Source organism: Rhinolophus hipposideros (assembly GCF_964194185.1).
Source record: "Rhinolophus hipposideros genome assembly, chromosome: 4".
In the NCBI taxonomy this organism is placed as follows: domain Eukaryota; kingdom Metazoa; phylum Chordata; class Mammalia; order Chiroptera; family Rhinolophidae; genus Rhinolophus; species Rhinolophus hipposideros.
In genome coordinates, this window is record NC_138050.1 from 7,003,160 (window position 1) to 7,017,878 (window position 14,719).

At 39.9% G+C, this 14,719-nt stretch overlaps 1 protein-coding gene across 5 annotated transcripts in view; it reads left to right on the forward strand.

Moving 5' to 3' along the window:
• Positions 1–14,719, forward strand: part of LNX2 (ligand of numb-protein X 2) — a 65,258-nt gene that overhangs the window by 12,252 nt on the left and 38,287 nt on the right. The window lies entirely within an intron of this gene.

Consider the following 14,719-nt stretch of genomic DNA (forward strand, 5'->3'; position numbering starts at 1 on the left):
ATGTTAAACCGAATCTTAGAAAGGTGTTCGAACACTGAGCTTTGCAATGAGTTTGCACAGAGTAGGTATAAACTATATGTGTGTCTTGCAAAAAGATCCTTATTGTGCGCCAGTAACTGCATTTCTCCCCTTTTTTAGGTATGAAGTCCTTTTGCCGATAAATACAATATTTAGGCTGTGTTTGACTTATGTAGTTTTGAAACACAGAGGTGAAGCAATGAAGAAAAAGCATTTTCTTAGGCATACGACTTCATTTTTAGTGCTCCCTAAATTGTTTCTATTTTTGATGTGGACTTCTTGTTTGCTTTGATTTCTAATTTTAATCACGTATATAGGAACCAAACTTGGTTGCTTTCTACTTCCTACTTTATTTTGTTTTGTCCGCTCCCGCAGTGATGTACTCTCATACACAGAGACAGTCTGTACAATAAATAATGAAAACCAAGTCTCACTCCCACCCCGTTACCCCAGCCACCCAGTTTCTCTAGAGTTGACTGCTGTTCGGAGTTTTTTGTATATATCCTTCTAGGCATATTTTGTGCATATAAACTTATGTGTATACCTATAGAAAGAGGTATTTTTAAACACGCTGTATTTTGTACCTTGATCTGAATTAGCTCAAAATTTGTTTAATTTGCTAGTCTTTTTGATACTTAAGTTAGTCACGTTTTCACTTGTTTGCTGATCTCACCTGAATTATGTTACCTTAAAAAAAAAGTGTCTATCTCTTGAAAAACATGTGAATATTACCATGCAGAGGTTTTTCTCTTCTGGATATGACTGGACAAAATGATTATTTGTACTTTTTAAAAATATTATAAATCATGGCCCTGTTGCTTTTTCCTTTTTAAACAGAATGCTAAACATAATAAAAATTAATTTAGTCATCATTATGATAACTTAAGAGAAAATGGAACATTTATGAGGTTCCTTTAATCTAGCAAATATAGTCCACGGAAGAATATCTGTTTGGTACACTTTAGATTTTGCTAAAAAGCTTGGTTATTAGGGAATATTATAGTACAAATTGTGCTGAGTTAAAAATTGCTTGTTTAACAAGTCTGCTTGCTAAGTGGAAATGTCTTGGTGTATTTTACAGCATTCATCAGCTCTGTGGATTGTACCTTTACAATATTAATGTTTGTAGCGCGCACTCTGAGAATGTCTTTCATTTTGAAAAGTGTTGAGTGCATCCATTTTATTCTAAAACAGGGAGGGGGAAAGCCAGTCTTTTCCTTGAATTTAATTATATGTTAGATGTGGAGGGAGGAAGAGTAAATTGTTTTGACTAATTTATGAGTATCACCCTAAAGGATTTAATATTTTCACTGTTATACTGCCTTCCTTTGGTTGTGAAATGTAAATGGGCAGAATTGTAGAACTGCCTGTATGAAGCATTGTAATTACCATTTGAGTGACTACGTGGTTGTCACTCTGCTAGGAGCTTCAAGTTTCATTCAGCAATTAATTGTTACGGAATCCTGTGAGGTCAGTATTTTGCATTTAAAGAAACTGGAGTTCAAAACATTTCAGAGGTAATATACAATTTGGACAAGGTACAGTAATTACCTCTGATTGGAAATCAGACCTATTTGATCTAAAAGTCATTACTGTTTACTGAGTTGTTTCTATGAAAAGATGAAGTTCTGATAGAATCATAATTATTTTCTTTCTTCTTACTAAAAGGGACTTTAAAGATTATTTTAGTTTAAACCACATAGTTGACCAACAAAGAGGTAGGTTTCTAGTATATAAGGCATTCATTTTCTAGGACTCATAGTGAAATGATTTTTTTAGAAAAACTCAGTGGGATTGTTTTGTTATAATGCAGTTGAATGATTTTATTGAAACCATGGTTTTAATCATAAAGCCTGAAAGGACTGCTTGCTGTATCTATCCCTCTGCCTGCCTACCTACCATCCACCCTCCATGATCTGCCTGTTGCACATGGAGAAAGGAGTGGCTGTATTCTTTATACACTGCTTCAATTTCTCGTGTGTTTAATTTCGGTTAGTGGTCTTAGAGCTTAAGTGGTGGAATGTTTGAAAGGGTAAAAGGGTTTAAGAATAATTCCTCTTTGTTTGTAGAGATGGCACCTGAAAAAGTGTATGTACCTTGACGTTTCTCCCAGGCTATCAGCAAGGACTCTGATTTTGTTATATCAAAACCTTCTTGTAATGACACTTACCTAGTGAGCTGTTTGCCTGCATGGTTCTGTGTATTTATTTTTATGGTGTTTTCAGGCAAGGTAATTCTCCCCCCCCCCATTAAAATTTGATTAAAAAGTGGCCATTTAGGAGCAAGCATAAGAAAACGGGTTGCTATAAAAAAGACTAACATATTCTTAGTTGAAGTGTTCTTCGTATCAACCCTTTGAGCCGTAGGTTTTCTTTTTCTTTCTTAAAGTGTTTCTTTGTGGAATAATAGAAATTTCACTTTTTATATTATGGGAATAGTTACACGGTAGAACACTTGATAACATATTCACAGAAAACCTGGAAAATAGACAGGCAGGCGTAAGACCAAAATGTGTAACGGCTTCTGCCACAGCCACCCCGAGTCCCCCCCATAGTTCCTGCTCCCATTCCGGACTGTCGGCTGACATCCGAGTCTGCAGTGAAATCGGTGATGCCTTTCCTAGTGTCACAGGGCCGCCTGGGACCCCCTTCACTCTCTTGTTTATTCTTTAGCCCGTTTCCTTGGGGGTACAGCAGCCTACACAGTAAGGCTTGCATTTAAAGTTTGGGGGCTATTTCTTCGTTTTTCAGCACTATTACGTGCACAGCTTCTGTACTCAGACGGATCAGATTGTTACCTGAACAGGGAATAAAGGGCAGAAAGACAGACCAAAGTCAAGAAAACGGTTCCTTTGGCCGAACACCTTCCGCTTCGGGTGGCCCTGGCGAGCGTGAGCCCTGGTGGGGCTCAGCCGCCCTCGGCCCTGGTCGGGCAGGCGTTCACTGTGACGTTTTATGTAAATACGTGATTTGTTAGTAAGAAAATCGTTTCAGAAAACAAGAAAAACAATTGATGCTTTGAAGAGAGGCACTGATAAGTGTGTGTGTTAGAATCGCGGTCGGGCACCCGCTCTGGCGGGGGTACCATTAGCTGCAGTCGTTTTCTTTTACCGGATTAAAGTTTATCTATCACTGTGAAGTGTGGTGCCATAGGCTACGCAAGAAGCATTTCTTAGCACTTTGTGTCCCACTGCTGGCATTCGTGTACAAAGACAACTTAAAATAGCTGTGTAGGAGCTGGCAGTCTCTGTGCATATGAGCGAGTCAGGGACAGGCATGAGGAGAGAGGGCGGGCAGCTGCCCGGGCGGGCAGCTGCCCCGGCGTCCCCTGTGCCAGCACTGCCGTCCCCTGTGCCAGCACTGCCGTCCCCTGTGCCAGCACTGCCGTCCCCTGTGCCAGCACTGCCGTCCCCTGTGCCAGCACTGCCGCTGGGCGCGGGACCTGCCGCTTGAGGATTTCCTTGTCTCAGCAGATAAATGGCAGTTTACTGATGTGGATAGTCGCCTGCCCCTGTTCTGTAGTGGCATTGATGCCACACGCATGCCCTATTGGAAGTAGTTCGCTCTCTGGTTTGCACATGCAGTGGTTTGCTCTCATCTCCAGGGCGGTCCTGCTGCTGTTACAGCTAATTCAGATATTGCAGTTGTCCCAAGGTGTGGCTTTTGTTTTTATTTTAAGGGACGGTGTCAGTGGTATTCTTGTTCCCCTAGATCTTAACTGAAAGACATTAACTACAATTCCAAAGCGGAATTATGTTGGGGAAGGGGAAGAAATTCTTTTGGTATAGAAAACAGCAATTATGTTTTAAAGGGAGACTTTGACAGTGTTCTGTTAAACAAATGTTCAGTTCATACTATTGATTCCACATTATGGATTGTTCAGTGAGCCATAAATCGTTGCTGTTATCAAGAGTAAGAAAAGTTAGTATTTTGACACCAGTTTCTTAAGTAACAGTGCTATTTGCCAGCATAATTGTTTCGTAAGACACTCTATGAAAGTATAGGTTCAATCATGTGACTTCTAGAAAGTAGGAAAAAAGCTTATATAAAAGTTACATATATAATTTATTTATAATATTGTAATTGTTCTTAATGTTGCCCTATATTTTATGTACCTCTCAGTTGTTCTGCCAGAATAATCTTCTTATAAATATTGCATCTCAAAAGTAATTAAAATGTTAATTGATCACTTATAACACAATGGCTAAAATGAAAAAGGCTGACAACATCAAATGTTAGGAGAATGTAGAACATCCGGGACTCATATTCTTGGTGGGAACATAAAATGGTACAACCACTTTGGGAAGGGCCTGATGGTTTTGTATAAAATTAATGAAGTATATATCTATCCTACACCCCTACCTTTCCACTCTTAGGTATTTACTTAAGAGAAGTGAACACATATGTTCACAGAAAGGCATGTACAACAATGTTCATATAATCTTTTATTCATAATCACCAAGAGCTGGACACAGCCCTGTTGTCTATCAATAAGGAACATGGGATCCTGCTGAGCAGTGGACAGAAACAGACTGCTAACACACAGCATGGATGAACCTCAAATCATGCTGAATAAAAGAAGCCTTACACAAATGTGTACATACTCTTTGTTTCCATGTATGTGACATTCTAGAATAGGCAAAACTGATCAGTGATGGAAAAAAGTCAGAACAGTGGTTGGAGGGGACGTGAGGGAACTTTCCGGGGTGATGATTATGTTCTATATCTTAATAGAAATTTGTGTTGCATGGGTGTATGCATTTATCAAAACCTCAAAGAATATACACCTAAGATTTGTGCGGTGTTTTGTATTTGAATTTTGCCTCAAAAGAAAAATGTAAACAAATATTGAACTTCAAGTAATGTTTTGCATGCTGTACTAGTTAAAGAGAAGTATGCTTATTATGCAGGATACTTTGAAGTGCCTGAAAAGACAAAATGGAGGGAAGGATAGGTGGATATGTGATAAAGCAAGTATATCAGATGTTAACGGTAGATGTGTAAGATACAAGTACTCACTGTAAAAATGCAAAACTTTGAAAATTTTCATAATAAGTTATTGAAAACTGTTCATTGAGAATGGAACTTTTTATGGCCTACCTGTTCATGCATGAGTTATTATCTTCTAAATTTTGTTTCTCTTTGCTTCAATGGTCTTTATCCTGATTTCACATGTGAACTTGTGGCTGTCTGAGAATTTCTGAGAATTTATCTTTACTGTTCATTATACTAAATCACAGCCTTATGTGAGAAGTCAGAGTGCAGAGAAGTATCATTCTAGCTCATTAGTACACTTGTCTTTCTTTGGGCTGTCATCACCGTTTTCACTTTTTTTTTTTGCTAGGAATAGGAGTGAACGGCCGTGTCTTCAGACAGATTGTTAAAAATCGTGTGGTTTCTCTGGGATTGTTTTGCATGTTGCTTGTAATAATGCCTTTTTTATTTTTTTCTTTAATGATGGAGAAGAGGGAGGGAATGGTGGAAATCTCCCAATTTCAGGCTCGGAGTCAGAGACCAGCCTAAATTCTTTCTCTCCTTTATAGATGCTGAGTCCTTTATCAGTAATTTAGAAGTAAGGATTTATGTAAGATAGGATGGATCATCCCCTGGGTGATAGGCAGTGAGCTTGGTGCTGGGGCTGGGATGCCGAGCAGAGCCCAGGCCCAGCGCTCACCGAGCTTCCAGTCTAGGGGCGGAGACAGAGATTACGTAATCGCGTAAGTAAGTGACTGCTGTGATAAGTGCTAAGGGGGAAACACACAGGGTGTTCTACGCCCATATGACAGGAGACCTGCCCTAGTCCTGGTGCTCGTACGGAAGGTCTTTTGTTTTGTTGAAGAAATCATAATTTGAAAAATGAGAAAAAGTTACCTACGAGAGGCTAGTGGAAAAGAGTATTCCAGGCAGACGGAGTATCTGCAAAGGCCTTGAGTTGAAACAGGGTATGACACTTTTAAGGAAGCAATCGAAAATCTGTGGAGCGAGAAATGAAAGCATGAGGACTGTGGGTAAGAAATAAAACTCAAAGCGTTGAGTCAGAACAAAATTATGCAGAAAAATTGGTAGGACTTCGTCATAGATTAGATCTGCGAGGTGAGGAAGAGCGCATCATGAAAGGTTACTGCTCAGTTTCTGGCTGATGTCCCTCGATTGTGAGTGCTAGTGATCCCGTTCACCAGAGAAGGACCACGTTTTGGTAGAAATCATCTTGGGTTTGATTTTGGACACGTTACGGTATCTTTGAAACAACCAGATATGTGTTTTGTCTTATCAGGCAATGAAGGAAAAACCCTCCGGTCCCTCAAATAGTTTCACGTTTGTGGCTCTTTTATATTATCTCAGTCTTGTGAGTATAACGTAATTAGGAATCTCTGGTCCTTGTCAGCCTAATAATTGTTCTGCTCCTGTTTCTTTAGCAAAAGACTCAGATGGGCAAGTTTAAGATCAAGATAAACCTAGAGAGGCAGTCAGTGCGAGTGTATTCTTACAGGTTACTCTTGCTGTATTTAAAAATTCACATTGAGTGATTATTGTTACAAAAATACAATCCAGACTCTGAAATCAGAAAATATTGACATTTACTGGTCCCTATCCCTTTTCTTACTCTGTGCTGTCTCCCTACATGACCTCACACCTACCTACATATCCTCATTTCCTCGTATACTAATAGCTCCCAGATGGGTACCCCTAGTCCAACCTGTTCTCTCATCCCTAGATGCGGGTACCCCTATTCAGATGCAAGTCTCTGACAGGTACATCGCGTTCAAACCCCAACTCTTTACACCTCCTCCACCAAACCCTAGTGGAGGGCACTGCCCACTATCTATTTTATAAGCGGAGAGCCTAGACTTACTCTGGACAAGTCTTTCTCTCTCTCTGCCCCCCAACCCCCATATCTAATTCATCTTCTCTTATAAATCCCTCACATCTCTGCCTGCACGTTGCCACTATCCTAGTTCAGTTATTGTTTCCTCTTGGACTACTCTAACTGGCTTTTTGACTGGACTCCTCCCCTTCATTCAAACTTCTCTTTAATTCTTGTTTCACAATATATCCAGAATAAGTTTTAGAAATACAGATCTCGTCCTGTCATTCTCCTTCTTAAAATCCTTCAAAAGCTTCTCTTTGGTTACAGGATAAAGACCCAAATCCTTAGCATCGCCCATGGTGTTTTGTGAATTAATCTTATCCCTGTAGACTTCCCAGCTTTTCCTTACGCTCTCTGAGGAACTTTCTTTCCATTTCCTTGACCCTCCTCATATCTCAGGAAAGCTTATTTTCAACCTCCTTGTTATGCTTTTCTAATGATGTGTCATGTACTCTTACTGTTTTATGTATATTTGCACCACTGGCTAATGTCTCCACACAAACTGGATGCTGTGTTGGCGGGAACTGTCTGTCCAGCTCCCACAGTCACCCGTCCCCACACAGGGCCTGGCATGCAGGGTATGATCGACCAAACGTTTTCAAATGGTCCTGAATTTTCTGATGCTTAATTTATGTCGATTTTGAAGGCTCCATTTTATCACAGTAAAAATGAAAACACAAATTGTGGGAAATTCCTGTGAGACTAAGAAATAAGGTCTAACATTCCTATTCTGTCTAGTATATGAATAGGAAAGTGTGTTTCCTTCTGGAAATTAGCCTCCCTGATGCTAACAACAGAAGATACAGAATTTCCCTGTGTGTGTATCCATTTATTTAGGTGACCATATATACGTGTGCATACACATGTATGTTGTCTGTGTATATACCTGTACATGTACGCATGTATGTATGTATGTGGGTACATACATATTTTGACTTGTGCAATCTCTACAGTATTTACTTTTTATACTTCAGTACAGTATGTACTTAAGAATTATAGTTCTGGAATCAGATTGGCTGATTTGAATCATCGTCGTATCAATTACCAGCTTTGGGATCTTGGACAAGTTACTTCATGTTTCTTACCTTCAGTTTTCTCATCTGAAAAATGGGAATGATGATGATGATGATGATATCAAACTCAGGGTGATCATGAGGAGTAAGTCTGTTATTTCCCCATCTCAGTTAATACTTTTCCTGACATATAGTAAGCACTCAATAAATATTAGCTACTATAATTATGTCCTCTAACCCATTCCTTATAGATGTCAAAATTGCCCTCATGAGTAAATCTGTGTTCAACTTAGACCAGTGTTCATCTCTTTCTGACATCAATCCTCTCCCCTTTTGTCTAAAAACAAAACTCCTCATATTCTGTCATCGTCCCACGTGCTTGTTCTTTTCACTCGTGGTCATTCTAGTTACTTACCTCTCAATCTTTTTCTGGCTACACTGTGTAGTTAGGTTATTGGCTATCGTCTTTTTATTTTAAACAGTAGTAAGACTCCCCTCCTCCACCCCCTGCCCCCCACTGCACTGGAATGTCTGAGCTGGAAGAAGCTTTAGGGGTGTGGAGCCCAGTCAGCCCAGTAACCTAGTTGTTTAAAGTGGAAGGTTAGGACCCGAGACCACAGCTTCTCCTGGTGGTGGAATTTCTTGTAAATCTTGAAAGACATTTTATTTCTCGGGAGAGCACAGTTCACAGAGTAAAGTGTTAAATGGACTATTTAGATTTGTCTTTGGGGAGATATCAGGAAATTCATGTGTTTATAACAGAGAAACTAATCTTGAATTATAGAGAATGTAGGTGCATTTCATGGGAAATAGGAGGAAAGTTCACTTACAGCTCTTTCTTCTTTGCTATGTCTGCCTGTTTTCGTATGCTGACCCCTTCTCTTACCCTCTTGCTTCTCTCTCTTTAAAACATTTCTACATCCACCCCTCCTTCGACTGTTCCTAGTCATTACCTTCGTTAAGTTCCCATTTCCTTCATCTTGACCGGTGCAATGACTTCCTGTTTTGCTTGCCTTCGTTATTGCCGCACCTCCCCTTACCTGTGCCAGACGTCCTGCCAGCGTGATCTCAGCCAGTCCTACTCGCATCATTTCTTGACTCAGACTCTCTTGTGACTTAGCCAGCCCGCCAGCCTATCAGCACACAGTCCGTCCCTCAGGCCCTCTCTCTGTCCGTCCATCCCATGCATACCCGCGTAGGCGGTGCTTCAGCTCTTCTCAGAACACGCTCTTTTCAACCATTTTGAGTTGATCAAAGATGTTCTCTTGACTATTAGGTTCTTTACTGGGAGGGAGAGGGTCAAAAATAGCACCCGTCGGCCTTAGGGACTTCTTCACGGTGGAGTTCCCGGGCTGGGGAGTCCCTGTCGTGCAGTGGAACTCGATACACCTGAGTGGACTCTTTTTGCACTAACGTTAGGTCCTTGGCCTGATTCGGGACCTGCACAGTGATGTATCCTGGGGAGGCACGGAAGGGTAGGTCCTGGCCGATTCTGGTGCTCGCTGCATTGGGGTGGTGCGCTCCGAGTGCGGCCTCGGGACACATCATTCCTCAGGCCCCTTCTCTTCTGTGCTTACACGCATCCACTGTCCTTTCCATACCGTCTGTACACGGATGCTTCCACGTCGGTGTCGCCCGCCAGTCCTCTCCCTTGAGCTGCACTTACATATTTAACTGCCTACTCAGCGTCTCTACTTGGAGGTCAGTAGGCATTTCTAGTTGATCATGTTCAAACTTGAGCATACCCCTTCCCCCTTCCCCCCTGCAGACTTTTGCATCTCAGTTCTATTAATTCTGTCTTTCCACTTCAGACCCAGAGCCTTGGAGTCATCCTGGACTTCTCCCCCATCAGCGGCCCATACACACATTTCATTCCTCAGCAGATCGTGTTGGTCCACCTTCAAAATATCTCTAGAATGGAGTGTCTTCTCCTGTCTCAGCGATGCCCCCCAGTTCTACCAGCACCTACAGCTTGGAGTACTTCAGTAGGCTCCTCTTTCTGCTTTGGCCCCTTCAGATGATTGACAACACAGTAGCCAGAACGATCGTGCTCAGATTCTGACTCAGCATAAAAGCCAGCGTTCTCTGAGGCCCTCTCAGACGCAGCCCCAGTTACCGTTCTCACCCGTTCTCTGCTTTGTTCCTTTCAGCCAGACTGGTTTCCTTACTGTTCATTGAATGCACCAGCCATATTCTCACTGCAGGGCCTTTATACTTATCGTGTCATTTGTCTGTAACAAACATTTTTACACCAGAGACCTGCATGCCTTTCTGGTTACTTTCTTTTGGTTTTAACACAAGTGCCACTTTCACAGTGAATTTGTCCGGGATCACCCTTAGTTAAAAAGCCGTCCTTCTCCCAAGTGCTCTCTTTTCTGTGTAGTACTTACCAACATCTGAAATTCATTTTCTTGTGTATCATCTGTCCTCGCTTCCACGCTCACAGAGTGTCAGTTTTACGAGGGCAGGGGTTGTCTCTGTTCTGAGCTTCTAGCCCTACAACAATGCCTGGCGCATAGGGGATTCCCAGTAGCACCCGGACGGGTGGATGGGAAGATGGAGCTGAGGGAGGGGATGGATGGATGGAGAGACAGATGGACCGGCAGGCAGACAGATGGATGGGTGGGAAGAAGGGAGGATAGAGGATGAATAGGAAGGAGGTCAGGTTTGAAGGTTGGGAAGAAGAATAATTAGTTTGCTTTTAAATATATTTTGTTTGTAAAAGTTCCCTAATGGAGATGGCAAAAAAGGCAGGTACACAGTAACGACGTAACATGCAAAACCTGGGATTTTGTTTGAATCCGTTTCTGAAACTAATAATACTTTGGAGTGCATTGTTGACCATCCTAATGATTTAATATGTTTCTGACTTTACAGTACAAATATTTTATTTCCAATCATGTAACACTAGGTATTTATATTTTGAAGGGCTATTTTATTTATGCTATGTTTGAATCTGGGTAATGAGTTACAGTATAGTGAGGATTTTCTTTTAATTTTTCTCCATATTAGAACTATATGTAACTCAAATGACTCATTTTTAATAAATTAGAAAGACCTCTGGCAACCCATGAGAATTATGCTGGATAAATACCACAGCTGACAAGGCTTCAGTTCCTTTCCCTGATGCCACTGACCGTTTAGACTAATGTGGAGAAAACACAGAGATCTGGCCACTCAGTGATGGTCTTTTGAGGTCTGGTCCATTCTTGATCTGATTTTATATATACATATATATATATATATATATATATATATATACACACACACACATGCATACATATATATATATACACATACACACGTGTATATATATATATATATATATATATATATATATATATATATATATATATATAATGAGAGAGAGAGAGAGAACTGAAACAAATTGAGCATCTTAACTAATACCTGTTCTTTTAATTATTGGTGTCATGGATTAGTTTGGAAAGCTGCAGCATTTGAATTTCTTACATCTTGCCCATAGTTAAGATAACGAATCTGGGAATCTTAACTATTAGTAGAACCGCCACCAGAAAACCTATCCTGATTGTGGGTTCGTTCCACTTCATTTATGTTATTGTGTAGATTTGATCACAGAATAGCAATGTTCTGCTGATATTGTTGCATTTATTGAGGGAAATAAGACTGAAGAGTCTTTTTTTTCTGTAGCTTTAGATGTTTTTCTTTTTTTAATGGAGAAATAAAAGATTGACTGGAGCAAAGTCTGCCATCTAAAACCACCCATTTATACTACTAATAATTATCTGTGCTTGCCTTAAAAATAGAAAAAAGCAAACAAACTAACCATATTAGTCTTTCCGATCAGTGCAGCAGCGTCTCGTAAATGGCACCTTATCTGGGAACCAGTAAAGAAAGTTGTTTTTGTCTAATGACATTGTAGTGTCTTACATCATACTGTTGTCATGAAAATACAGAGATGTCCAATTATATATCTAGCACTGCTCTGTTGCACATACACTTGTCTGCAAAAATAGAAACATTTCAGGTTGGGATATTTAGAGTGTCCCGTACTGTGAAAATCAAACAAAACCAAAAATAAACATTCACACAAAACCCTCCTGATACTCTTTGGATTTAGATCATTTTTATAGTCATCACAGTGCTGGACAGTAGTAAAGGAAAAAAATGTTTGTTTCGTTTTGTTTTGGTGGGGGCAAAGGTGTGCTCAAAGCACACTGCTAGAATCATGGGATTTGGGATCTGTAAGTAACGTCAGAGTTTATCTCGTTTGGCCCCCTAGTACATAGGTTAAGACAGTGGGAGATTAGGGCGATGCAGTGCTGAGCCATGTGGCCTGGTTTTCAGTCGCATGGCTCAGACTCTCATCCAGGCCTCCCGCTGACCAGCCCCTCATGGGAGGGGCTTGGGCCATACAGCAATCCAGCTAGTCCGTTCTTCTGTACATCGATCTTTACAATCATTAATCTAGTCATAAATTTGTCTCACGAGGCTTTGTGGCTTGTGAAAGGGTTTTCTGGCAGTGTAACATTTTTAGCTTCACAGTAATCCTACCATTTCTCTTTTACACACGAGAAACTTGAGATTTATAGATGTTTAAGTGCCATGCCACGTTATGACGTCACATTGCTAGTGAGGGAGTGGCAGAGCCAAATTCTGAACCCAGGTCTCTCCTCTAGGGGCCCTTGACTCCCTGGAGAGTTAGTGCAGTCGTGGGGACTCACAACGATAGAAATCAGAGATTGAAAAGACCTTGAAAATAAGACTTGATCAATCACTGGAAAACAGATGTTTTCTAAATGTGCTGTGCAAGAAGTTACACATTTGAAAGATTTCATCCTTTAGAATAAAAAGATTCATTTATTAAAATCAGAACTCTTGACTTTGAATGTACATGAAAGACGTTTTAAAATACATCCAGCAGATAAACATCACATGCATAAAACCAAACCAATGGAAAGTGTAGTTCCCTTTGCCACCCACACCACATCTGTATGTATTGTGCAACACGTGTGAATGTGTGACGTTCTCTAAGACATTAGAAACCGCCCCAACTCCAGGCCGGTGAGGCCTGCTGCTGACCAGACCCCTCGTGCTGCGGGAGTGTCTGTTCCGGAATGAAGTTCTTTCCACAGAGGGCTGTTCTGATTGGCAGAGGTGTGTCTGCATATTGAGCTATATAGAAATGGTTAGCATTCCACATGCTGTATTTTCTTTTTGAAGTAGTTTTCTATCAATTCTGTTTTTTAAATTATTCTGAAGTAACATAATTTAGTATAATTTTCAAAGCTATAACTTTAATATCTGCTTTAGTTACTATGTTACTCAGTAGCTATATAACTGAGTTACTGTATTACTCAGATACTATAGTTTAGGGCCTGTGCTTGCAGGAATGGGATAGGTAATCCAGTTTTCATCATAGCTTAGTGGTTCACAATTAGAACTAAAGGTAGAATGACATTCGAAATTTCTAAATTCTCTGCTAGCTACAATTTAATCTCCTTTTTATAGCATATTTACGTGATTATTAAACGTTATCAAAAACAACAGCTAACAGATGTTGGGACTAAAAGGTAAATGTGACTTATCAGTTAAGTGTTTTGTTGTATGTAAAAATATGTAGAATTATGAGAATTTCAGAGCTAAATTTAAGCTGTGTGTGTGTGTGTGTGTGTGTGTGTGTGTGAGTGTGTTTCTCGCTTAGTTACTACGAGCAAAGCTGATAGTTCATAGACAGGAAGCCAAGGCACCAGGATATATTAATATATAATATACTTGCCCATAGTAGACATTGAATAAACATGTGGTGAATGAAAGAAATGTGTTGTGTAGTGAGTGACCTAGTTACCCGGCTGGCATAGAGCTCAGAGCCTCAGTTGCATAGCTTCTGGCAGTTTTTGCTTAATTAACTAATTTCCTAGGTTATTAAATAGAGTACATCTCACTACAAATACCATCTGAGAATTTAAAAATGGTGTTTCAAATATTTCTATTTGTACAATGGGATAGGAGACAAATAGCTGAGTGTGGTGAATTATAATTTTATGTAGATAATGCGACTTATAAATTATAAATATGGAATTGTTGGAAACTGATATTTGATAGTCTTCCTAGAGACATGCAATAGAAAGTGGTTTTGATTAAGAATTAATTGAATTTCTGTAAAGCTCTCATATAATACATCTAAATATCCAGACACGCTTCTTCCAGTAGGAAAAAGTTCTGGAGAAAGAATTTTATTCCAGGAAAGACAGACACCTTCAGTATGGGCTCATCTCAGCATTTTGCCTTTTTCGGTTTTCTCTTTTGTAAAAGTAGTGTTCGGTGTTAACTGGTACTTCTTACGGACGAAGGGTTTTAGGACACTTTAGTGCTCTGCCCTAGCTGTTCTCCAGTGTGAACAGGAACCCCGGTTCTCTTCCATTGGGTCCACAAGCTCAAAACTGTTTTCCTAAGATGTTACCTTTGTTTTCACTCTCATTCTCTCGTGAGTGTCCAAGTAGAGCTTTTTAGAGGGTCTTTGACATGCGATCATACAACAGATTGAAAATAGAAACAGATTTGAGGCTTCAGATTTGCTAACAGGTAAAACAATGCTTCTCTTCTCACTATATTTTTTATTTAACAAAGTTTATTTATCATAAAAATGTGAATATGGATTTATAGTGTCATTAACAAATGAATATTTTAAACATTTTAATTAATTTTATTTTCATTTCAAGAATGTTATATAAACAGAACATTATAGTATGCATCCTTTTAGAATTGGCTTTTTTCACTCAGCATAAATCTCTGGAGGTTCATGCAAATTGTTATATGTATCCATCATCGTTCATCCCTTT